This window comes from Stenella coeruleoalba (genome assembly GCF_951394435.1).
Source record: "Stenella coeruleoalba genome assembly, chromosome: 17".
NCBI classification, from domain to species: Eukaryota; Metazoa; Chordata; class Mammalia; order Artiodactyla; family Delphinidae; genus Stenella; species Stenella coeruleoalba.
The window spans coordinates 64573860-64598127 of record NC_137163.1 but is presented as its reverse complement, the minus strand read 5'-3'; the positions used below and the strand labels follow the sequence as shown (position 1 = coordinate 64598127).

General features: G+C 38.1%; 1 protein-coding gene across 5 annotated transcripts in view; it reads right to left on the bottom strand.

Annotated features, from left to right (window-relative positions):
• EYA1 (EYA transcriptional coactivator and phosphatase 1) overlaps window positions 1–24268 on the bottom strand; it is a 561881-nt gene that overhangs the window by 490987 nt on the left and 46626 nt on the right. For all 5 annotated transcript variants that reach the window (XM_079902475.1, XM_079902474.1, XM_079902481.1 and 2 more), the window contains exon 2: window positions 16566–16700. The gene's annotated coding sequence lies outside the window, so the exon portion shown is untranslated. The remainder of the gene's footprint in view (window positions 1–16565; window positions 16701–24268) is intronic.

The following is a 24268-nucleotide window of genomic DNA, read 5'->3' as shown; positions in this document are numbered from 1 at the left end:
TACCTGTTCTATCACTGTTTTTGTCAAAGTCCCAATTTTACACTTAGTTTTGGGAAACTGATTGTCTCTTTCGTCAATAGTCAGAAAGCTTTATGAGAGTAGATCCTTTTATTCCTAGTACCTAGCATAGTGATCAGCATATAATTAATTGGCTGTTAATTAACCAGTTTATAAGTGGCTCAGAGAACTGAATGAACAAGTAAATGAATATGTGAATGAATGAAGAGAAAGATATTTATAAAGTTCGCCATTAAACATATCTTGAATCTGCGGATCGTATGTGTATATATAGTTAAAAGAAAATAAAAATGTAAAGTCACCTTTCACATTGGTATGGTAATGAAAATCAAAATGTATAATAATATAATAAGGCTAAAATACACAATGCACAATGCAGTGATAGGAATAATATACATTAGAAACATCTTTGCTAGATATGAGTCAAGTCAGAGTTCTGAGAAGATTCAAAACTGAGATTCCAAAATTATGTGGGAGGCATACACAAGGACAGTGTTGAATGCCCACCAGAGAGAAAGAAATGTGTCCATATCTGGCTACACCACTGCAAACAGTTAAAGAAAACTTGAAGCAGAATCAGGGGAATGTCAATCTGAGGACTGAGTCAGGGAGTGAAAACTTAAGAAAAATGTAAAAAAGACTAGCGTAATTGAGCTCTGAGAACAAGGAAAGCAGCAGCAACTTTCATGTAAAACCTTTTACACTGAGACTTTAGGGAACTATTTTCCAACTCTTCTGTTGCCAGAGCAATAAAAATGAACAAAATGCAGCAAGCAGGATCTATGTTAGAAGTTAGGTTGTTTGAAATTAAGCTTTTCAAACTTTGGACTAACTTACTAAGGGCACTGTGTTCCTCTCAAAAGTCTATAAGGACAGAGATTTTCTCAGTGGGATGAAATGATTTAGGGGAACACGAGAGGAGGTCCAGGACAAAGGCCTCTGTGACCTCTGCAGTGCCCTCAGCCTTCACACTGAATAATGAGAGTAGGTTGGAGAATGAAAGAGTGCTTTTTAATGGAAATCTTTTATGTCTTCACTGTAAATTTGCTCCATGCTCAACCACAGGATCTACTTACTTTGTTAGTGAAACACCTACAGAGGTTTATGATTAAAGGAGATGATCGCATCAGATTTATGCAGAATATGAGTGATAACGCAGACTTATTGGTTCATATGGGCATTTTTTAAAAAAATTGGCCTCAGGGCTTTTAAACTGAGATTGTGAGGGAAAATTCATACTATTAAACCAGAAATAGGCTGAAATTGGTGTAAGTTTATGAAACAGAAAGTTTTCAAAAGTTAAGTATCTGTTGATTTACTATACTGAGGATCAAGTGTCTGGGTATTGAGGAAGCTAGAGTTTTTGTCCTGAAAATTTCAGATATCTTTGGTTCACGATGGAATGTGGAATTGCCCTGTGACGAGCCCGTTCACTTTATTCGTTCATTTAGTGTAAAGTGAGTATTAACTGAACACCTATTATTGTGTGCGCAAAGTCAAGTGTTAAGATCTATGGAACTCAAGAAATGTGAACAGGAAACCTTCCCTCATGAGGTTTACAAACCTTGTTTTGATTCAGTGTATTGAAAACTAGATTTAGCAAACTAAAAAGTATCTACATTTATTCTGCCCTAATGTAATTAAACTCATTTATTTATTTTTTATATCAATGCCCACACCTTAGTGTTTGACTTTTTTTTGAATTTTATTTTATTTTTTTATACAGCAGGTTCTTATTAGTTATCCATTTTATACATATTAGTGTATATATGTCAATCCCAATCTCCCAATTCATCACACCACTCCCCCCCGCCAGCCACTTTCCTCCTTTGGTGTCCATACATTTGTTCTCTATATCTGTGTCTCAATTTCTGCCCTACAAACTGGTTCATCTGTACCATTTTTCTAGGTTCTACACACATGCGTTAATATACAATATTTGTTTTTCTCTTTCTGACTTACTTCATTCTGTATGACAGTCTCTAGATTCATCCACGTCTCTACAAATGACTCAATTTCGTTCCTTTTTATGGCTCAGTAATATTCCACTGTATATATGTACCACATCTTCTTTACCCATTTATCTGTCAATGGGCATTTAGGTTGCTTCCATGACCTGGCTATTGTAAATAGTGCTGAAATGAACATTGTGGTGCATGTGTCTTTTTCAATTATGGTTTTCTCTGGGTATATGACCAGTAGTGGTATTGCTGGGTCATATGGTAATTCTATTTTTAGCTTTTTAAGGAACCTCCATACTGTTCTCCATAGTGGCTGTATCAATTTACATTCCCACCAACAGTGCAAGACGGTTCCCTTTTCTCCACACCCTCTCCAGCATTTGTTGTTTGTAGATTTTTTTGATGATGGCCATTCTGACTGGTGTGAGGTGATACCTCATTGTAGTTTTGATTTGCATTTCTCTAATAATTAGTGTTGTTGAGCAGTTTTTCATGTGCTTCTTGGCCATCTGTATGTCTTCTTTGGATAAATGTCTATTTAGGTCTTCTGCCCATTTTTGGATTGGGTTGTTTGTTTTTCTATATTGAGCTGCATGAGCTGTTAATATATTTTGGAATTTAATCCTTTGTTGATTTGTTTGCAAATATTTTCTCCCATTCTGAGGGTTGTCTTTTCGTCTTCTTTATGGTTTCCTTTGCTGTGCAAAACCTTTTAACTTTCACTAGGTCCCATTTGTTTATTTTGGTTTTTACTTCCATTACTCTAGGAGATGGATCAAAAACATTCTTGCTGTGATTTATATCAAAGAGTGTTCTTCCTATCTTTTCCTTTAAGGGTTTTATAGTGTTCAGTCTTACATTTAGGTCTCTAATCCATTTTGAGTTTATTTTTGTGTATGGTGTTAGGGAGTGTTCTAATTTCATTCTTTTACATGGAGCTGTCCAGTTTTCCCAGCACCACTTATTGAAAAGACTGTCTTTTCTCCATTGTATATGCTTGCCTCCTTTGTCATAGATTAGTTGACCACAGGTGTGTGGGTTTACCTCTGGACTTTCTATCCTGTTCCATGGACCTATATTTCTGTTTTTGTGCCAGTACCATATTGTTTTGATTACTGTAGCTTTATAGTATAGTCTGAAGTCAGGGAGTCTGATTCCTACAGCTCCGTTTTTTGCCCTCAAGACTGCTTTAGCTTTTCAGGGTCTTTTGCATCTCCATATAAATTTTAAGATTTTTTTGTTCTAGTTCCATAAAAAATGCCATTGGTAATTTGATAGGGATTGCATTGAATCTGTAGATTGCTTTGGGTAGTATAGTCATTTTCACAATATTGATTCTTCCAATCCAAGAACATGGTGTATCTCTCCATCTGTTTGTATCATCTTTAATTTCTTTCATCAGTGTCTTATAGTTTTCTGCATACAGGGCTTTTGTCTCCCTAGGTAGGTTTATTCCTAGGTATTTTATTCTTCTTGTTGCCATGGTAAGTAGGAGTGTTTCCGTAATTTCTCTTTCAGATTTTTCATCATTAGTGTATAGGAATGCAAGAGATTTCTGTGCATTAATTTTGTATCCTGCAACTTTACCAAATTCATTGATTAGCTCTAGTAGTTTTCTGGTGGCATCCTTAGGATTCTCTATCTATAGTATCATGTCATCTGCAAACAGTGACAGCTTTACTTCTTCTTTTCCAATTTGGATTCCTTTTATTTCTTCTTCTTCTCTGAGCGCCGGGGCTAGGACTTCCAAAACTACGTTGAATAATAGCGGCAAGAGTGGACATCCTTGTCTTGTTCCTGATCTTAGAGGAAATGCTTTCAGTTTTTCACCATTGAGAATGAGGTTTGCTGTGGGTTTGTCATACATGGCCTTTATTATGTTGACGTAGGTTCCCTCTATGCCCACTTTCTGGAGAGTTTTTATCATAAATGGGTGTTGAATTTTGTCAAAAGCTCTTTCTGCATGTATTGAGATGATCATATGGTTCTTCCTCTTCAATTTGTTAATATGATGTATCACATTGATTTATTTGCATATATTGAAGAATCCTTGCATCCCTGGGATACATCCCACTTGATCATGGTGTATGATCCTTTTAATGTGTTGTTGGATTCTATTTGCGAGTATTTTGTTGAGGATTTTTGCATCTATACTCATCAGTGATATTGGTCTGTAATTTTCTTTTTTTGTAGTATCTTTGTCTGGTTTTGGTATCAGGGTGATGGTGGCCTCATAGAATGAGTTTGGGAGTGTTCCTTCCTCTGCAATTTTTTGGAAGAGTTTGAGAAGGATGCGTGTTAGCTCTTCTCTAAATGTGTGATATAATTCACCTGTGAAGCCATCTGGTCCTGGACTTTTGTTTGTTGGAAGATTTTTAATCATGCTTTCAATTTCATTACTTGTGATTGGTCTGTTCATGTTTTCTCTTTCTTCCTGGTTCAGTCTCGGAAGGTTATACCTTTCTAAGAATTGTCCATTTCTTCCAGGTTGTCCATTTTATTGGCATAGAGTTGCTTGTAGTAGTCTCTTAGGATGCTTTGTATTTCTGCGGTGTCTGCTGTAACTTCTCCTTTTTCATTTCTAATTTTATTGATTTGAGTCCTCTCCCTCTTTTTCTTGATGAGTCTGGCTAATGGTTTATCAATTTTGTTTATCTTCTCAAAGAACCGGCTTTTAGTTTTATTGACCTTTGCTATTTTGTTTCTATTTCATTTATTTCTGATCTGATCTTTATGATTTCTTTCCTTCTACTAATTTTGGGTTTTGTTTCTCTTCTTTCTCTAGTTCCTTTAGGTGTAAGGTTAGATTGCTTATTTGAAATTTTTCTTGTTTCTTGAGGTAGGCTTGTATTGCTATAAACTTCCTCCTTAGAACTGCTTTTGCTGCATCCCATAGGTTTTGGATCATCATGTTTTCATTGTCATTTGTCTCTAGGTATTTTTTGATTTCCTCTTTGATTTCTTCAGTGATCTCTTGGTTATTTAGTAACGTATTGTTTAGCCTCCAGGTGTTTGTGTTTTTTACGTTGTTTTCCCTGTAACTGATTTCTAATTTCATAGCATTATGGTCAGAAAAGATGCTTGATATGATTTCAATTTTCTTAAATTTACTGAGGCTTGATTTGTGGCCCAAGATGTGATCTATCCTGGAGAATGTTCCGTGCACACTTGAGAAGAAAGTGTAATCTGCTGTTTCTGGATGGAGTGTCCTATAAATATCAATTAAATCTATCTGGTCTATTGTGTCATTTAAAGCCTGTGTTTCCTTATTAATTTTCTGTTTGTGGATGATCTGTCCATTGGTGTGAGGTGTTTAAAGTCCCCCACTATTACTGTGTTACTGTCGATTTCCTCTTTTATAGCTGTTAGCAGTTGCCTTATGTATTGAGGTGCTCCCATGTCGGGTGCATATATAATTGTTATATCTTCTTCTTGGTTTGATCCCTTGATCATTATGTAGTGTCCCTCCTTGTCTCTTGTAACATTCTTTATTTTAAAGTCTATTTTATCCGATAGGAGTATTGCTACTCCAACTTTCTTTTGATTTCCATTTGCATGGAATATCTTTCTCCATCCCCTCACTTTCAGTCTGTATGTGTCCCTAGGTCTGAAGTGGGTCTCGTTTAGACAGCATATATACAGGTCTTGTTTTTGTATCCATTCAGCGAGCCTGTGTTTTTTGGTTGGAGCATTTAATCCATTCACATTTAAGGTAATTATCGATATGTATGTTCCTATGACCATTTTCTTAATTGTTTTCGGTTTGTTTTTGTAGGTCCTTTTCTTCTCTTGTGTTTCCCACTTAGAGGAGTTCCGTTAGCATTTGTTGTAGAACTGGTTGGGTGGTGCTGAATTCTCTTAGCTTTGCTTGTCTGTAAAGCTTTTGATTTCTCCATCGAATCTGAATGAGATCTTTGCGGGGTAATCTTGGTTGTAGGTTCTTCCCTTTCATCACTTTAAATATGTCATGCCACTCCCTTCTGGCTTGCAGAGTTTCTCCTGAGAAATCAGCTGTTAACCTTATGGGAGTTCCCTTGTATGTTATTTGTTGTTTTTCCCTTGCTGCTTTCAATAATTTTTCTTTGTCTTTAATTTTTGCCAATTTGATTACTATGTGTCTCGGCGTGTTTCTCCTTGGATTTTTCCTGTATGGGACTCTCTGCGCTTCCTGGCCTTGGGTGGCTATTTCCTCTCCCATGTTAGGGAAGTTTTCGACTATTATCTCTTCAAATATTTTCTCAGGTCTTTTCTCTCTCTCTTCTCCTTCTGGGACCCCTATAATGCGAATGTTGTTGTGTTTAATGTTGTCCCAGAGGTCTCTTAGGCTGTCTTCATCTCTTTTCATTCTTTCTTCTTTATTCTGTTCGGCAGCAGTGAATTCCACCATTCTGTCTTCCAGGTCACTTATCCATTCTTCTGCCTCAGTTATTCTGCTATTGATTCCTTCTAGTGTATTTTTCATTTCAGTTATTGCATTGTTCATCTCTGTTTTTTTGTTCTTTAATTCTTCTAGGTCTTTGTTAAACATTTCTTGCATCTTCTCTGTCTTTGCCTCCATTCTTTTTCCGAGGTCCTGGATCATCTTCACCATCATTATTCTTAATTCTTTTTCTTGAAGGTTGCCTATCTCCACTCCATTTAGTTGTTCTTCTGGGGTTTTATCTTGTTTCTTCATCTAGTACATAGCCCTCTGTCTTTTCATCTTGTCTATCTTTCTGTGAATGTGGTTTTAGTTCCACAGGCTGCAGGACTGTAGTTCTTGCTTCTGCTGTCTCTAAACTCATTTATTGATTCATTCAATCAACAAATATTTATTGCATGAGAAGTGAAGTCATATTTTATCTCAAGGAGTTTTTGTTTTGGTAGGAAAGGAAATCAGTTCACACCAATATATAAAATATTAGGCAACCTACATTCAGTGCCTGATATTACAGGTTGGCTCTCTCAACACCACCATTCCCAAACCACTTGTTTTTGTTTTCCTCATCTATCATAAAAACTAGAAAGCTAAATGCTTGATTTTGCAGTTAGGATGGCCTTATGACACAGTCTTTTACAAAAGGATGCAGGGCATAAGACCTAAATAGACATTTTTCAAAGAAGATATACAGATTGGCAACAAACACATGAAAAGATGCTCAACATCACTAATCATTAGAGAAATGCGAATCAAAACTACAATGAGGTAGCACCTCACACCAGTCAGAACAGCCATCATCAAAAAAATCTACAAACAATAAATGCCGGATAGGGTGTGGAGAAAAGGGAACCCTCTTGCACTGTTGGTGGGAATGTAAATTGATACAGCCCCTATGGAGAACAGTATGGAGGTTCCTTAAAAAACTATAAGTAGAACTACCATACAACCCAGCAATCCCACTACTGGGCATATACCCTGAGAAAACCATAATCCAAACAGAGTCATGTACCACAATGTTCATTGCAGCTCTATTTACAATAGCCAGGACATGGAAGCAACCTGTGTCTATCGACAGATGAATGGATAAAGAAGATGTGGCACATATATACAATGGAATATTACTCAGACATAAAAAGAAACAAAGCTGAGTTATTTATAATGAGGTGGATGGACCTAGAGACTGTCATACAGAGTGAAGTAAGTCAGAAAGAGAAAAACAAATACCGTATGCTAATACATATATATGGAATCTAAAAAAAGAAAAAAAAAAGGTTCTGAAGAACGTAGGGCAGGACAGGAGTAAAGAGGCAGGCGTAGAGAATGGACTTGAGGACACAGGGAAGGGGAAGAGTAATCTGGGACGAAGTGAGAGAGTGGCACTGACATATATACACTACCAAATGTAAAATAGGTAGCTAGTGGGAAGCAGCCGCATAGGGAGATTAGCTCGGTGCTTTGTGACCACCTAGAGGGGTGGGATAGTGAGGGTGTGAGGGAGACGCAAGAGGGAGGGGATATGGGGATGTATGTATATGTATAGCTGATTCACTTTGTTATAAAGCAGAAACTAATGCACCATTGTAAAGCAATTATACTCCAGTAAACATGTTTTAAAAAAAAAAAAGAAGAAGAGAAAGGAGGAATCTGTAAAGCCTTTAGGGGGAGGGAGTAGTGGCATTTATTTATATAACTTGAATTCCTATCTCTTCTATTAGACGAAAAAGCTCTTTGAGAAAAGCAAATGTGTCTTATCTATTTTTGTATGCTTATGCCTAGTAATCAGAACAGTCTTCAGCATATATAAGGTTCTCATAAGTGTAAGTTAAATAAATGAATGTTTGTATTCTTTCATTCATATTAAACATAACAAGAAGTACCAAAAAATTGTGTCATCTACTTAAATTCTCTAAACCAGTGTGACCATACATTTCTGTTCACACATTTCCATTAGTATATGGAATATACAATATATACAAATGTATATAGGTAATACACAAATATATATAGGTAAATACTTACATTAACACATTATGCATATCACAAAATACACCAAATAAGAGTTAAAAGAATGAGATAAAAATAAATATTATAAACATTCTGATTCCCTCCCCACCCCCACCTCAGTGGATCAAGGTTAACAAACCATCTGGGGACATGCTTTTTTTATAGATCCACTTGGGGAACATCATTCCAAATTAGAGTATCACAGAACTATTTTAAGGCCAAGGAGCAATTGATGAGTCACGTAAATTATATCAATATCTCAAATCCACTATTAATCATTTCATATCATTTCCTTCTAAGTTTTCCAGGTTTTATAGCTGTAAGAATTGGTGCACAATGGCTAAAAATAAACTAAGAGACTTCTAGGAATGCAACCAACTAATGTCACCTCCATTTACTCTGAAATGAAATAAAATGCATGTAGGAAACATTCACTGAGTCTATACTGTGCTCTAGACACTGTGTTACGTGCTGGAAATATAAACATTAATTGTCCCAACTCTTCAGGAACTCACCGTTCATTGGGGAAAGAGGCAAATGAATGGATGAAGCACCATAGTTTCTGTGACAGAAGCTTGTCTCCACACAATGGAGCCATGAAGGAGCAATTCCAGAAAAAGTTTCATAAAAGTCAGTGACATGAGCTGTCAAGGTCATTAAAATGGGGTCTGCATTTTCATTCACTAGTTTTTGCCGAGTAAAACATCCTTTATATTTTATTAATAATCAATTTCTACTCAATTTACCTTTTACTATGAATAAAATGTTTGAATTAACTGTTCTAATAACAGAGTATCTCTGGCCTAGATGTGCCATTAAAAGTTGTCTTGGAAGCACACAGCTGATTTTTGGCATAACAGTTTGCATAGCACAGGTCAGTCTTGGAGTCAGCAGGGATTTGTTTCAGAAGTAGAAAAATGGCCCTTATTCTAGGTATAAGGAATAAGGATTAAGGAATACCCTTGTGTATTTTAGGGTGGTTTTATAAAACATCTCACCCTAGAGCTCATAGCATGGCTCCTAAAAATATTATTGAAATAAAAGTCTAGGTTAGTAATTTAAAAAAATATTTTAGTAATCGTAGAAATGAAAGTATACTTGCATAACTTTCTTTTTTAGGAAAGATAAAATACGTGTATTAAAATAATAAAGTTGTTTTATTATTTTTTTAAATTTTTATTATTATTTCTTTTTGCGGTACGCGGGTCTCTCACTGTTGTGGCCTCTCCCGTTGCGGAGCACAGGCTCCGGACACGCAGGCTCTGCGGCCATGGCTCACGGGCCCAGTCACTCCGCAGCATGTGGGATCTTCCCGGACCAGGGCACGAACCCGTGTCCCCTGCATCGGCAGGCGGACTCTCAACCACTGCGCCACCAGGGAAGCCCAATTTGTTTTCTTTTATGCTCCACCAAAGAGGAGAGGTGATGAGAAAAATTCTTAGAAGAAAATTAATTCTTCCCTTGATTCTAGCCATTGAGACCCTCCCCTACCCCGTCCAGCCCCAGTTATTCCTATGATGGTTTCTATACACAGTACATCCCCCTTTTTAGATCCTGGGAGGCACAAGGCTCTTTTGCTTTTAGTCCTTTGACTTCCATCCCCTCCTCCATCCCTCAACCAACCCCCAGTGAGTTTTCATTCAACACCTCCAAGAGCAAATGAGTTTCTTCTGTCTCAAATTGTCTAGACAGATACAAGGGGGCAGGGAGAGTACCAAACCACTTTTTTTTTAGCATGGAAATTGAGGCTGTATAACTTACTCCATACCAGTTCATACTAAAGAGTTTTAAAATGGTTAATGTATATCCACTTATTTAGATGAAACTATAGTGCTGAGCTGTCCACTGTCTGGTGGTGTCTGAACGTTATGAACATCGTGTTAGCAGGAATCATCTCATATTTGGCTCATGATGAAGATCTTGATGCTTAAATCTGTCCCTTCACAAAGCCCTCAAGGATAGGCACACTTTTGTTATTGGGGGCCTACTGAAAGCAGAAAGTCCAATTATTAATTACATTCCTGTATTTTAGCTGAAATGTAGGCTTTGTTTTCACCTTCCTGACAGTTTTTCAGCTTCGGCAAGATTTTCATAGTAATTTTTATTCACAAAGAGAGTGACAAGAATTCCTCTCAGCTCGATTATCAGTGGACAAATAGACGACCTCGGAAATTGGCAATCTGCATCTCCTCCTGAGGATGTCAGCTGGATAATGAAGAAATATGTTCCAGGGTTCAGAAGTGACTGTTTTCTGCATGTGTGCATGCACACCTATGCATGTGTGTGCGTGTATGAGATGCTACATGTATTAGTGTGTTGCTGTGTGTGTTACTGTGTTAGTATTTGTGTATTAGTGTGTATTGGTGTATGTGTGCCAGCGTGTATGCTTGTGTGTTAGTATTAGTGTGTTATGTGTGTGTATGAGTGTCTGTGTGTCACTGTATGTTTTGGTGTGCATGTTCGTGTGTGTTGGTATGTGTGTTAGTGTGTGTATTAGTATGTATATTGTGTATGTCAAGATGTGTGTGTGTATGTTGGGGGGGGTGTGTGTTGCAAAAACAGGGGCAAGGATAAACCAACAAGTGGGAGTAGGAAACTTGGTTAGCATATTAATCAAGCAAGGCTGTGTTCTGTTTGTTTGTTTTCCATGAAAATGCTAGCTGGACCTATTCAATAAAGTACTGGGGCAAAGAAAAAGTTGGGAAGAGGAATAAACTGAAAGGGATCAAGAGTGAGGAAAGAGAGTGAGATCTAGACAGGAAGGTAGAAAGAGAAAGAAATCAGAAGAGGCTGAAAAGGTAGCACCATGACCTGAGCCCATGGATGCCCTTGGCTTCCCCACAGAATTATCACCATGGAGTGCACGAGGAAAACGATGAAAGGTCAAGTTCAACCACATGGGCTGAAATCCATCTCACCTGGGTTCTGCTTTGTTCTCTTTTGGAGGAATGTTAATGATCAGCCCGATTGAAGGACGGAGTGGAGGCCAAGACAACTGAAAAGTTCTAAGCTGGTGGTGACTTCCCAGAAATGGACAACAATGTCATCCTGTCAATGAAGCGTTGGCCCCAGAAACAACAGGAGAGCTGCCTCTGGGATTAATTCTTTCTGTGTGTGGGGAGTGCGGGCAGAGAACAATAGAGGGAAAGAGAGGCGTAATTTCCACATAGAGTGAAAGCCTCTGGAGCTGTCGAATAGTCCGACCCGTTTTCATGTTGAGATTTTACTAAAGGCATTTTATTATGATTACTAGTAAAACTTTAGTCATATTATTTATCTACACACAAACACACAAAACTAGCCAAGAACCTTGCCTTTCAAAACAAAATTTTTATTGCATTTAAAACTAAGGGAAGTTAAAAAAATAAAGAAAGAACATGTTTGTAGAGATAAATGTTCATTGCAAACATGAACATGAAAATGTGGTTTGGACTAAAGTCACGAGTAACATAATTAACAACAACAACAACAAAACCACTAAAGGATTTGTGAGAACTAAAACAAAACCCAAAAGGCATCCGATGGGTGATGGGCTTTCCTATTCCCCCATTCCTCGTGCTCAGTCCCCACGTCAATCATTTCCCTCCCAGTGGTCACTAACCTGGCTATTTGTCTGTTTCCACACTAATGCATCACAAAACATCATGCCCACTTGCCTGGAAAAGATAATATCTCACACATATGGGGCCTGCCTTTGATCTCTGTGGTCGAGCTAGAGGTCAGAGGCCTGCCTTCTCCAGACCCTTACTTCAAATGATTCCTTTCATTTGCTGAGAAACCAAACGTTAGCAGGGCAAAGGCAGGAAAAATAAAAGCCGTGATTTAATAGCAATTTATGTGTTTGGCCTATCTCAGTTTGGGTTTTATTCTCTTTGGGTCACATGTAATTCGTCATTCCTCACCATTCCCCTGTCCTCCCTCCCCCACCATGTGTTTATTTTGGGCCCTCAGACCGGTTGGCACTCTAAGGGATGCTCTTACATCCTCTTCCGCAACTTGTGGGGCACCATTCTGTCCTTCTAAAATGTAGCATTCAGAGACTTAATTCACTATCTATTGTTAACAGGAAGAAAATATTGTAAGTTATAAGGCACAATTATGGAGTGGACTCTGGTAAATTTAGTGTTTTAAATGGTGAAAATAAATGGCTTTTGAAACTCATATGATTCATTGAGGGAATGTTCTTTTTGCACACAAATGGGGAAAGGAGGTAGATGAAGGAAGTTGGACCCAAAATTGGAGTGGAATTTAGACATGAAAAGTATTTTATAATATTTTTCTCTTTTGTGAATAAAATAAAAATGATCATATCTCAGGGTGTAGCAGATTTTAAAAGTATGAATTTTCATGTAAGTTATAATCAATTATTGATAATTTACAAGGTCATTAATGATAATCACTGTGCCGAACTTCATAATAGCATGGAATGTTCGCATTTATTGAGGGTGTCCCATGTGAACCACTCACTGAGTAGGGTGCTTAGTTACCTTTCTTTCCAATCATCCTCACAATAAGCCTATGAGGCAGATGTTATTCCCCTTTGAAAGATGACAAGCAGTCAATCAGTGAGTAGCAAAGAAAAAGCAAACCCCTTTGATTCCTCTGGAATTATCAGTTCCCCTAATGAGATTTACTGGAATGGATGTGTTTTACTAAAAAAAAAATAAAAACTGAAAATACTCTACTATGCTCTTACAAAGGAAGGACTGGAGAGTTCAATTCAGTATTGCCATGCTTATATCATGGCAACTCACCGTCTTCCCTGCTGTGAATGCAGGCAACCTCACCAAGAGTTCTGGAGTCAGAGAACAGGGAATCTCAAAGCCAGTGTTAGCCATGTTCCACGGGCAAGTTATGGAACTGCTCTGGGCCCCAGTTTCTCTGTAATGGGGGTATAAAGAGAGTACCTACTTCATGGGGCTGTCATGAAGACTGAGATGACACATATGAAACCCTGGTTTACTGCTTTCTGTATTCCAATATATGTGTGCATGTGTGTGTCCCATATACATACCAATACATACACATACATGAGGAGCAGGCAGGGAAACAGAGAGACACCTGGAGACTGACTGCTGTGCCTGACAATGGATGGCACTGTTCAGTGAAAGCTGAGACTCATGCAGACAACACAGCAGACGTGTGACATAACAATCAAGACTTTTGCCGCTCAGAAAGGTACAGTGGGAAAAAAATCCTCAAAAATTAAAACTAGGACTACCATATGATCCAACAATTCCACTCCTGGGTACTTATCCAAAGAAACAAAAACACTAATTAGAAACGATATATGCACCCTGATGTCCACTGCAGCATTATTTACAATAGCCAAGATATGGAAGCAACCCAAGTGTCCATCAACAGATGAATGGATAAAGATGATGTGGTGTATATATATATACAGCAGAATATTATTTAGCCATAAAAAGAATGAAATCTTGCCATTTGTGACAACATGGGTGGACCTAGAGGGTATTATGCTAAGTGAAATAAGTCAGACAGAGAAAGACAAATACTGTATGATCTCACTTACATGTGGAATCTAAAAATCAAAACAAATGAACAAACATAACAAAACAGAAACAGAATTATAGGTATAGAGAACAAACAGATGGTTACCAGAGGAGAGAGGGGTAGGGGGAAGAAAGAAATAGGTGAGGGGGATTAAGAGGTACAAACTTCCAGCTGCAAAATAAATGTCACCAGTCTGAAATGTACAGTGTGGGGAAGATAGTCAGTGACTAATATCTTTGTGGTGACACATCATAACTAGACTTATCCGGTAATCATCTTGAAATGTATAGAAAAAGTCACCATGCTGTATAACGGGAACTAACATAATATTGCAGGTCAATTATACTTCAAAAACAAACTCAGAAAAAGAGATCAGATTTGCGGGGGGTGAGGGGAGGGGGAACTGGGAAAAAGAAAGGTATGGGAGAAAAAGTTGTTGAACATTATACAGTGATTAGCTTATGGAAACTTGGAAAAGAAGAACACAAGACCTCTTCATATATTATTGCCTGACTATTAAAGAACAAACATGGACTTCAGTTAATCTGGTCTGAGCAGCTTCCTATAGGCAGTAGGAGGGCAAAGGTACTGTCCTGGGGATGCTGCCTGGGGCTTGGGAAGTCTGTTGAGGACAAAGTCAGGCTACCGTAGTACCTGCTCAATTTTCTGTCAATAAAAGGGCAGGTGGTGTGGCAGTTAAGAGCCTGGACTTTGGAGCCAGGTAGCCTTGGTTCAAATACCAGCCCTGCCAATTATGAGCTGTGGGACCCTGAATAAGACCAGCATCTCCACTTCCCCACTGGTACAGCACACAATCATGTGAGGGTTACATGAGTTCGTGTATTGATATGTGAAGCACTTGGAGCACTGCCTGGCACAATGTCAAGATTCAAGGGATGCTGTCTGTATAGAGACCAGGTGTCAGGCTGGGTGGATGCATCTCAGTACTAGGGGCCACCTAGAATGTTTTTCAAAGCTTTCTCTCATAATCTACTAGAACTTTATTAACAAGAAAAGATGCAGAATTGAGAAGGGATGACATGAGCCTTCAAGAGGCTTCTAGTGTCTGATTCATTCGTTGTTCAGTTCTGAGAGAGTACACCACGCCTTACACCAACCAGGGTATCATTTGCTTCCTCTGATCCTGAGTAAAAACATTTATGATCCAGGAATCACCTAACTGCTGAGGAGAAAAGACTCTAGTGATTCTGTCTGACTGAGAGAGCAGGAAGATTATAGATGTTCAAGAAACAGGAGTTGGTTGGGAGCCAATGTCCATTTTTACTGGATGGTTCCATGAAAGTATGAAATTTAGAAGGATTTTGATGGATGGATTGGAACTTGAAGCTAATCTAAGAGAAACTTCCATCACAAGATGACCACGGAGCACGGGAAACAAAGGACACCATTTGTTAGCATTGTATTGCCTTGACGTGTTCATTCAGCAGTATCTACACTCATCTGACAGATTTGGGAAAGGAAAACCTTCATGATGATGGATTTTAAATGGTAGTTTCTCCCTTCACCCCGAAATGGATGAATCCCCTATTTGGGAAAGCTCATTGCAGACACCTTAGAGGAGAGGGCAATTACACACTTAGCCTCAGGTTTTCCTAGAGTTAGAGGGAAAAAGAAACCGCAACGGAGATGTAGATATTAGGCAAAGAAGTTAGTTATTCATTGGAATCCAAGAAGCAGGGTCTGGGGTGGCTGACACAGGGAACGCTGGTCCCTCTCCAGGGCCCCGTTAGGGCAGCTGAATTCTGTTTCTCAGGTGTGCATTCCACAGCTGGAAATGCTGCGAAAGAGGGATTAGCCCCGCAGCACCTGTGATAGTCTAAGCTTGGGCTTAGACTTGGAACACATGAAGATAAGCTTTTCCAGGACGGAATTCTTACTTTTGACTTGTTTGAGTGGAACCCAATGCTGTTTTCCCATGCTCTTCGCTTACCAGTGAGCCATCTTTCTCTTTTGTTTTTAAAGAAACTTGCTTGGAGTCTCAAGCTGAACCCCATCCTGATTCACTCACACTCACTAATCTCCTCACTTACAATAGTCTGAGGTCCTGAAAAACCTGGATCACTTACCCACCTGCTAGTCGTTAAAACAATTACATGGTTAGGAGCTCACAAACAAAGCGATTCATAATGGACCCGGGTCCTATTTCCTCCTGGTCCCCTATGTAGGCGGATGAATTGCGTCCTTGTCCCCTCCAGAACCGGTGTCTCTGGAACAATGGCACACACATAAGAGTGCAGAGGGGGGAGTCTTTTTTACTGCTCCTGTCTGGACACCCATCTTGCAAAACCCTCACCTCACAGTAAGCTCTCACTCCCAGGCTGTCATTATAATTTACTTAGAAAATCCTGTACAGTTTTTTTGCTCCACTGCATGTAAATGAATTTTAGCTCATTAATTCCATATTTAGCATGTATTCAGTGAGTGCTTACCGTCCTGGGTGTTAGGGTACAGCAGTCCCCAGAGAAAGTTCTTGACCTTCTGGAGCTGACGTTCTCTGGACTGTGTGGTCTGGCTGCAGCAGTGTTTTGCAAGTTAGATGGAAAGTTTTCCGAGGGTAAACAGGATGCTTTTCTAGACTTATTTTTAGCAACAGTGTGAATTTTAATAGCAACAATATTTGTACTCACTTCATAACTTGTAAAGAATTCTGGTCCTGGCATTCAATTTTGTTGCTCCCAGTAGAAGGCACTGTCTCCGCTGGGGTTGGCATTTTGTGACAAGAGGTAGTCTACCTTCTATTTCTCAGAAATCCTCAGACTGTCCTGTGGTACAACAGAGAGTGTGGCTCCTATAAATTCACTTAAAAATAATCATTTCTTACAATAAAAGTCATGCTGGAATAAAACATTAAAATGTGCACAGCAGAGTATAAACATTAAATTCAGAAAACAGGAAAAGGTAACCTTCTGGCCAAGGAAGGGGCGGCGGCGGGGTGCGGAGGGGGGTTAAGCCCCTTTGCACAAAGGAATCCTGGGAGCTGCCTTTTCAGTGTAGCCTCAACTAGGAAGTTGATCTTCTTACTCCCCCCTCCCCAATGCAGGTCACTGTGGCTCAGAACAGAGGCTTCTGGAAGAGAAGGCTGGGGACCCAAGAAAATAGTGGGAGCACAGGGCATTTTTTGGACCTTGGGGTATGGCAACCCTTTTTAATACAGCTGATGAATTCATTCCATTTAACAAACAGGAGCCAAGCATCTTCTCTGTGATAGGCCTTGTGCCAGATGCAGTGTGACGGGTGGGCTGGGGAGTGAGGATTGTAAGTAGGGAAATAACTGACTTTTTTTTTTTTTGCTGTGTATAATTATTTTTTTAATTGAAGTATACTCAACTTACAATATTATATTAGTTTCAGATGTACAACATATTGATTTGATATTTTATAGATATTTCATGTAAAATTATTATAAAATACTGGCTATATTCCCTGTGCTGTACATTACATCCTTGTATCTCATTTATTTTATACGTAGTACTTTTTACCTCTTAATCCCCTTCCCCTATCTTGCCCCTCCCCCCACTTCTCTCCCCACAGGTAGCCACTAGTTTGTTCTCTGTGAGTCTGTTTCTGTTTTGTTATATTTGTTTGCTCTTTTTTTTAGGTTCCACATAGAAGTGAAAACATTTGATTGACTTTTAATTTCAAGTGTGAACTTGGTACGGTTGTAGATATAAAACTGAGAATTAACATCCAACAGTTACAAGGGTCCTGATACAAGGAAACAAGAATCCCAATGTGTCCCAGAGTGACCAAGAGCAGTTAGTAACACAAATAAGAGGAGAAAAACGGCGAGGGAGGGTGTTAAGAAAACTCTGGTGTTAACTAGAATAGAGACAATTGTTGGCAGCGAGATTCAACCGATTCCTGTTGAAGAGGAATAGAAATCGATATAAAAACACTATCAGGGCTTCTCTGGTGGCGCAGTGGTTGAGAGTCCGCCTGCTGATGCAAGGGATACGGGTTCGTGCCCCAGCCCGGGAAGATCCCACATGCCGCGGAGCGGCTGGGCCCGTGAGCCATGGCCGCTGGGCCTGCGCGTCCGGAGCCTGTGCCCCGCAACGGGAGAGGCCACAACAATGAGAGGCCCGCGTACCGCAAACAAACAAACAAACAAACAAAAACACTATCACATATAATTTGTTGTGCATGGTTATGTTTAAATTAATTGTATAATGAGCTGTGTTCATTTAGGCAACAGATATGTATCAAGCATTAATACAAATATTTCCCACCCCAGGGAATCATTAGAATCACTTGGGAAGATTTTTATACTCAGAGCCCTCACCACAGACCAAACAAATCCGGTGGTGGGGTACATACACTAGTATTGCTTTAAAAGCTCACTCAGTGACTTGGATGTACATTCAAGGACTGAGAACCTTTGGCCTAGTGTGGTGGTTCTCAAACCTGGCTGCACATTATACCACCTGGAGAGCTTCTAGAATGTACTGATTCCGGGTACCAACACTGACCAATTAAATCTGACTCTAGCAGGATAGGACCTGGACATCAGTACTTAAAGTCTCCCCAGGTGATTCTCCCGTTCAGCCTTGGTTTTGAACCAACCAATACTAGCCACTCCTGTTAGGTACTTGTAAACAGAGAACAAAGCTGGAAAACAAATATAACATCATCCCTGTCCTCCTAGAACTTCAGATTTAATGAGAAAGAGAGGCAAAGAACATGTTACAAACAAGCAAATTATGATAAACTAAAATAAGTATGGTGATGAAAACCAAAAGATGGCAATAATTGGAAATTATGGTGGAGTGTGAGGGAATGATCAAAATTAGGCAGAATGGTCAGAGAGGTGACATTTAACTTGGAAATTAAAGGAAGACAAAGAGTTAGTCTTTGGAATTGGAGGAGAGAGGTGGGGAGAAGGAATAAGGAATAGATATTTCTAGGTAATCCAAACAACACATGCAAGGGCCCTGGGGTGACATGTTCAAGGAAGGCTTCTGCCTGGCAGGGAATAAAGACGAACAAGTGATATGAGATGACCTGGAGAAACTAGGCAGGAGCCGCATCATGCCATGCTGAAGAAGTTGTATTTCACTTTAAGCTTAATAGAATCTATCAAAGCCTTTTAGGCAGGGATGTGAGATGTTTCCATTAGTTTTTTCAAAGGTCAGGCAAGGGATGAGAGAGGCTTGGATGAGGGTGATGCAGTGGAGATGTAGAAAGATACCTCCTACTGGCTGGTAATTGCATGTGACTGTAAGTAACAGAGGCCCAGGATAATGGTTATTTAATACAGAGATTCGGTTTCTCTTACATAATGAGCATTCCAGGGCTGAGACGACACCTCCTTCAGTTCTCACCTTCCCTAGAAAGTGCCTCCCTCCTCAAAGTAATCTCATGACTGCAGCATGGCTGATGCAGCCCAAGCCAGCACGCCTTCACTCCAGGCAGGGGAAGAGGGGCAGAGCAAACAGTCTCCCCCTTTTTAAAAATTTTTACTGGAAACCCCACCCTGTTATTCCGCCTGCATCCTATTTACCAGGACCCTGGCTGCCGCCATCTGCCAGAGAGGCGGGAAAGTGGAGCTTTTCAGCTGAGCACATCACCACCTCCAACAAAATCAGAATTTTACTGAAATGAAGAAGGGAAAAATTGATATTGGATGGACATTACTTAGTTCGAGATAGATTTGGAATTAGAATCACTAGACCTTGCTGAATTGGGATGGAGATTTGAGGGAAAGGGAGCAACCACGAGTGAGGCCACAGGGGACTGGGGAAGGCCATGGAGCAATAGATTAGGGAATCAGAAGTCCACCTCGGAAATGTCACATTTAAAATACTTGTGAGATAGCTACATGAGATTGTTAGCAAGTGTGTGATTGAAAAAATAATTGAATCCAGAGAAATGGTATGGGCTGAAGGTACAAATTTGAGAGAATCTTATCTTACCAGATAAGAAATCTTGGACAAGTTATTGAATCATCTGTGTCTCTATTTCCTCATCTCTAAAATGGGAATAGCATCAATTCTTACCTCACCAGATGATCTGAGTACAAACTGGGATTAAGACAAGTAAAATTTAGCGCATAGTAAGTACCAAAAACAATTCCTATGGTTATCCTGTTGATAATGTTAGTTCAGGATGGTATTTACACAAACTCTTTGTTACTAAGGATATTTAATTCCACACTGAATAACAGATATTATTGTACTATAGTTCAAATTAAAAATCATGAAAAAATATTAATTAGAAACAATTCACAAGGAAAATGTTAATTGATGTAATAAGCTAAAAAATGCATGCTTGAACATAAAAAACATCTATTGTCCCTTCCTTCCCAGATATATCAATTCAATATTTCAAAACACAGAGGTACTATTATTCCAGTATTCCAAGCTTCCAAAATAAGAAAAATAATCTTTTCGTTATAAGGTTATAAATTAGAGGTGAATATATATATGCTAGGAGCAACAAACATTTTCAGCTCAGAATTTTTAATAATATTTCTCTCAAAGCAAAAGAAATATGAAATTATTGCCAAAATATTTCTAATATAGAAAAACACAAAAAAAGGATAAGGTACCTCATAGCCCATTACCCAGAGATTAACATTTTGGTATTTACACTTTCAGGTTTGTTTTCCCACATACACACCATGTTTTGTATTTTTTTCTTAACAAACTGAACTTATATTATATACAATGTTTGGCAAACTATTTTCTCATAACAATATATAATGAATTTTTCTCATCATTAAATATTCTTCTACAATATTATCAGTGTATATTTACATACCACAATATACTTAACCACAATATACTTAACCAATCACATTTTTGAACATTTAAGTTTTATCCACTTTATTGCTTTATAAACCTATAATATCTATTCAATAACCTCTGAATAATAATAATTCAGTGATTTTTGGTTTTATTCAAAATAAAATGTTTTGATTAATGAAATTCACAATGAGATAGTAGAAAGTTAATAGCTATAAAGATAATACAAGTTAAAGTTCAACGAATTTATAATTGTAGCAATCTTGATGAAATACATTCTAAAACTGCCTCTCTGAAATTCTTAACACAATAAACTTCTTAAAAAATGAGCCCCTTTTAAGTTCACTGCTGAGCTGGAGTTCAGATGCTTGGATTCTTAACTTTACTACTGATTCAGTTTTCTACCAATAGTTACCTCTGGATGTGATTTCCTCCCTGACTGGACACTTCAAAACTCTGAGGATCATATGTTGTCTCTCCCCTGTTGTACCACCCAGCCCAGTGACAAGCACTATATGCCTGAAAACTAAATAGGACTCAACTACGTGTACTAAGTTCCATCACTGAATATGCTTGTGATGTTTACTTTCTTCAAAACAAAGATGAGGGTTGGGGATATAGTACAAAGAAAATGATTAAAGATTTTTCTAGAAAAAAATTCTCTAAATGGTGATGATAAAAGTGAGCCCAAGTTAAAACACAGCAACGAAGGAAAAGAAGTTACTGTGGAAAAGTGCTTTTAGAGTTTATTTTAAAAGTTGTCTAAAGGAGACTAAAAAGCCATGCTAACTAAATGCAATGTGGGATTCTGGATTGGATCCTGGAACGGAAAAAAGGACATTATTGGAAAATCTGGTGAAATCTGAATAAAGTCTGTAGGTTAATTAATTTTTTTAGTTTTGGTAGCTGTACCATGGTTAATGCAAGGTGTTAACATTAGGGAAAGCTACAGAAAGCTGATTGAAGGGTATATGGAACTCTGGACTATTTTTGCAACTTTTCTCTAAGTCTGAAATTATTTTGAAATAAAAAGTTTAAAAATCTATAATGATAAACATAAATCCATAAAGCAACAACCAATGCCATTTTGGTCTTCTAAAATGTTAGAAGACCCAGGCAACATCTCGTAATTATTTATTATGAAGCTTATTAAAACAAGGGAGAAATGCAAACATTGAAACAGCAAAGTATATGATGGAAATCATCATCAGATGTTTCAGTGTCCATATCTATTCAATTCCAGCTCAAAGTTACAATTAAAAAAAATTAATTCTGTACTACTGAGGCTATATCTAAAAATGGATGATGAAGAGTTGCTTTATAATATTTTTGTCTATTTAAGCTAACTTCTGACAACGTGACTTAGTTTCAGAGAGCCTAATAAATAGGAATCATTTTCTTCTTTTCTTCCAAATGCCTGAAAATAAAGTGCACAAACCTCAGTGAGTTTTGTTAGACTTAAATCTAGTCACATATACTTAAGAAAATGAAGTTTCCACATATAAATTCATATAAAAAATTGATAAAGCAATGAGAAACATCTACATGATGGTTTATATGAGATACCCAAACTAACCATATAAAGATTTTAATTCATTATGAACTTGTTACCTTTCTATCACTTTTATTAAATAGTTGTATTAAATTTTTTATTTAAAAAATCTTAAAATGCTGAGTTTACCAGTTTACTTTAAGTCTTGTATTTTATGACATGAGTCAGCCCAATTATACAAGTTTTATAAACTATTCTCAGCTGCCATGCTGACCTAGTTTTTATATCTGGGAAGCACTGTCATCTGACAAATGAGAATTTTTTTAAAAAGTTAGACCAATACTTATTAGAGTTTTGCAAAGCAAAAAAAAAAAAATGTAGCTGACAATCATTTGCAATTTTTTTCTTTTCAAAATGTATCTCTAGAACGCAATAATTACTTTCCATTAGTACAAATATAGTACCAAAATATTTTCAGACACTGACAAATATAGAAAATTATAAGTCTTTACTCAAAATGTTCCTACAATTCCACAACCCTGCAAATGGATACTTACATTTTTTTGATAAGCAAATGCATCTATCCCAACAATAAAGGAAATTGAAATTGTCTTGGCGATATTCTCCCCAAACTAACTGGTATTGAAAAAGTAAAATTGCTCAAGGTTAATCAGCCTAATCTGAAGGAGAGGAAGTTTACCCTTCATTTCTCAACAGATTCTCTTTAATTTGGAAGCTACATTGACAGGTGGCCTCAACACTCAGGGCATTGCAGACCACCTTGAAGGTCTCAGTGCCAGCAGCCTTTGAAGTCAGAATAATCAACAAGCCATCTGATACCCGATCAGACGAAATGGCCCCATGGAGAAGGCCGTCTCTCAGGTAGACTGATTGTCTATCAAATACGAATAACTCGATACAGTTTGCTGAGCCAATTCATAGACTTAATGGAACTCTAAAGCAGAGATAAATGGGCATTACAAACTGATTTTCAGTGCTCTTACTTTCTAGATGTGTTAATATATTTTCTTTCAAATGTACATAAGCATCCACAAAAAATGATCCTTTACTAATAATGAAGGGAAGAAAAAGTAGTTTGTATTTTATGGGCAGATAAAGCTCCCCCTCTTATTTTGGTACATGGTATATTGTTTGATCAAATATTTTGAATAAGAGGTTATCTAAAGTCACGTACAGTACAAAGAAAAAAAAATTTTTTTGCCATGATGTGTGAATAGATGGAGAGAAGAATTTCCATTCTTGGGAAGGAATTGATGTTTTCCTATCAGGACAAAATAAAATTTTCTCGACATTAAATGTTCTCTATGATGATAGTTATTAAGATTTCTATTTATCAAATCCAATTCTAATTGCAATTATTGAGTTCTTAGTGGGGTTTTGCCCTGAGTTGAGAAGGGAACTTCATGTTTTTACCTTAAGTGACCAACACTTCCTGTTCAACTGAGGAGTAATTTATAACTGCATTGTGTGCTCAGGAAAGGACCTAACACCATTTGCATGTATATTTGTGACACTGATATTGTCAATGTTCATATCAATTCAACTTAATACAATAGTTTCTGAGCCCCTCCTATATTTCACTCACTGGACCAGGTGCTGGGAAGGGTATTCCATGGACTGCAGTGGCTTTCCCACTAGTACTGACAAATGTCATAGGTAATCTCTCCAAAGTGAATGATGTGCTTGACATCCTTTACATGGCTGCAGTCCCCAGAAAACCATTTTCCTAGTTCACAGGAATGCTCGACCTTATGGAATTTGAAGAGGTTCCCATTAGCAGGGACAGCTCCCATGATTCACTACATGCACTGGAAAAAAAATAACTGCTGCTGTTAATCTGTACCTTACCTACCATACCTTCCCGCCTCTTAAGAAGCTGAAATACAGTGAAGGAAGAGATGAAAATTAAATGGGTAAAAATAATTTTTTGAACACGAATCAGTAGCATTTGGAATGCTCCAAAACAACTGAAGCCCCATCTCTTTATGATGCCTAGATTCAATGACCATTTGCCTCGTCATTGGTGAACATTTGCCACCTGATAGCTGCCACATGGCGCTATGGCAGAGTTAAA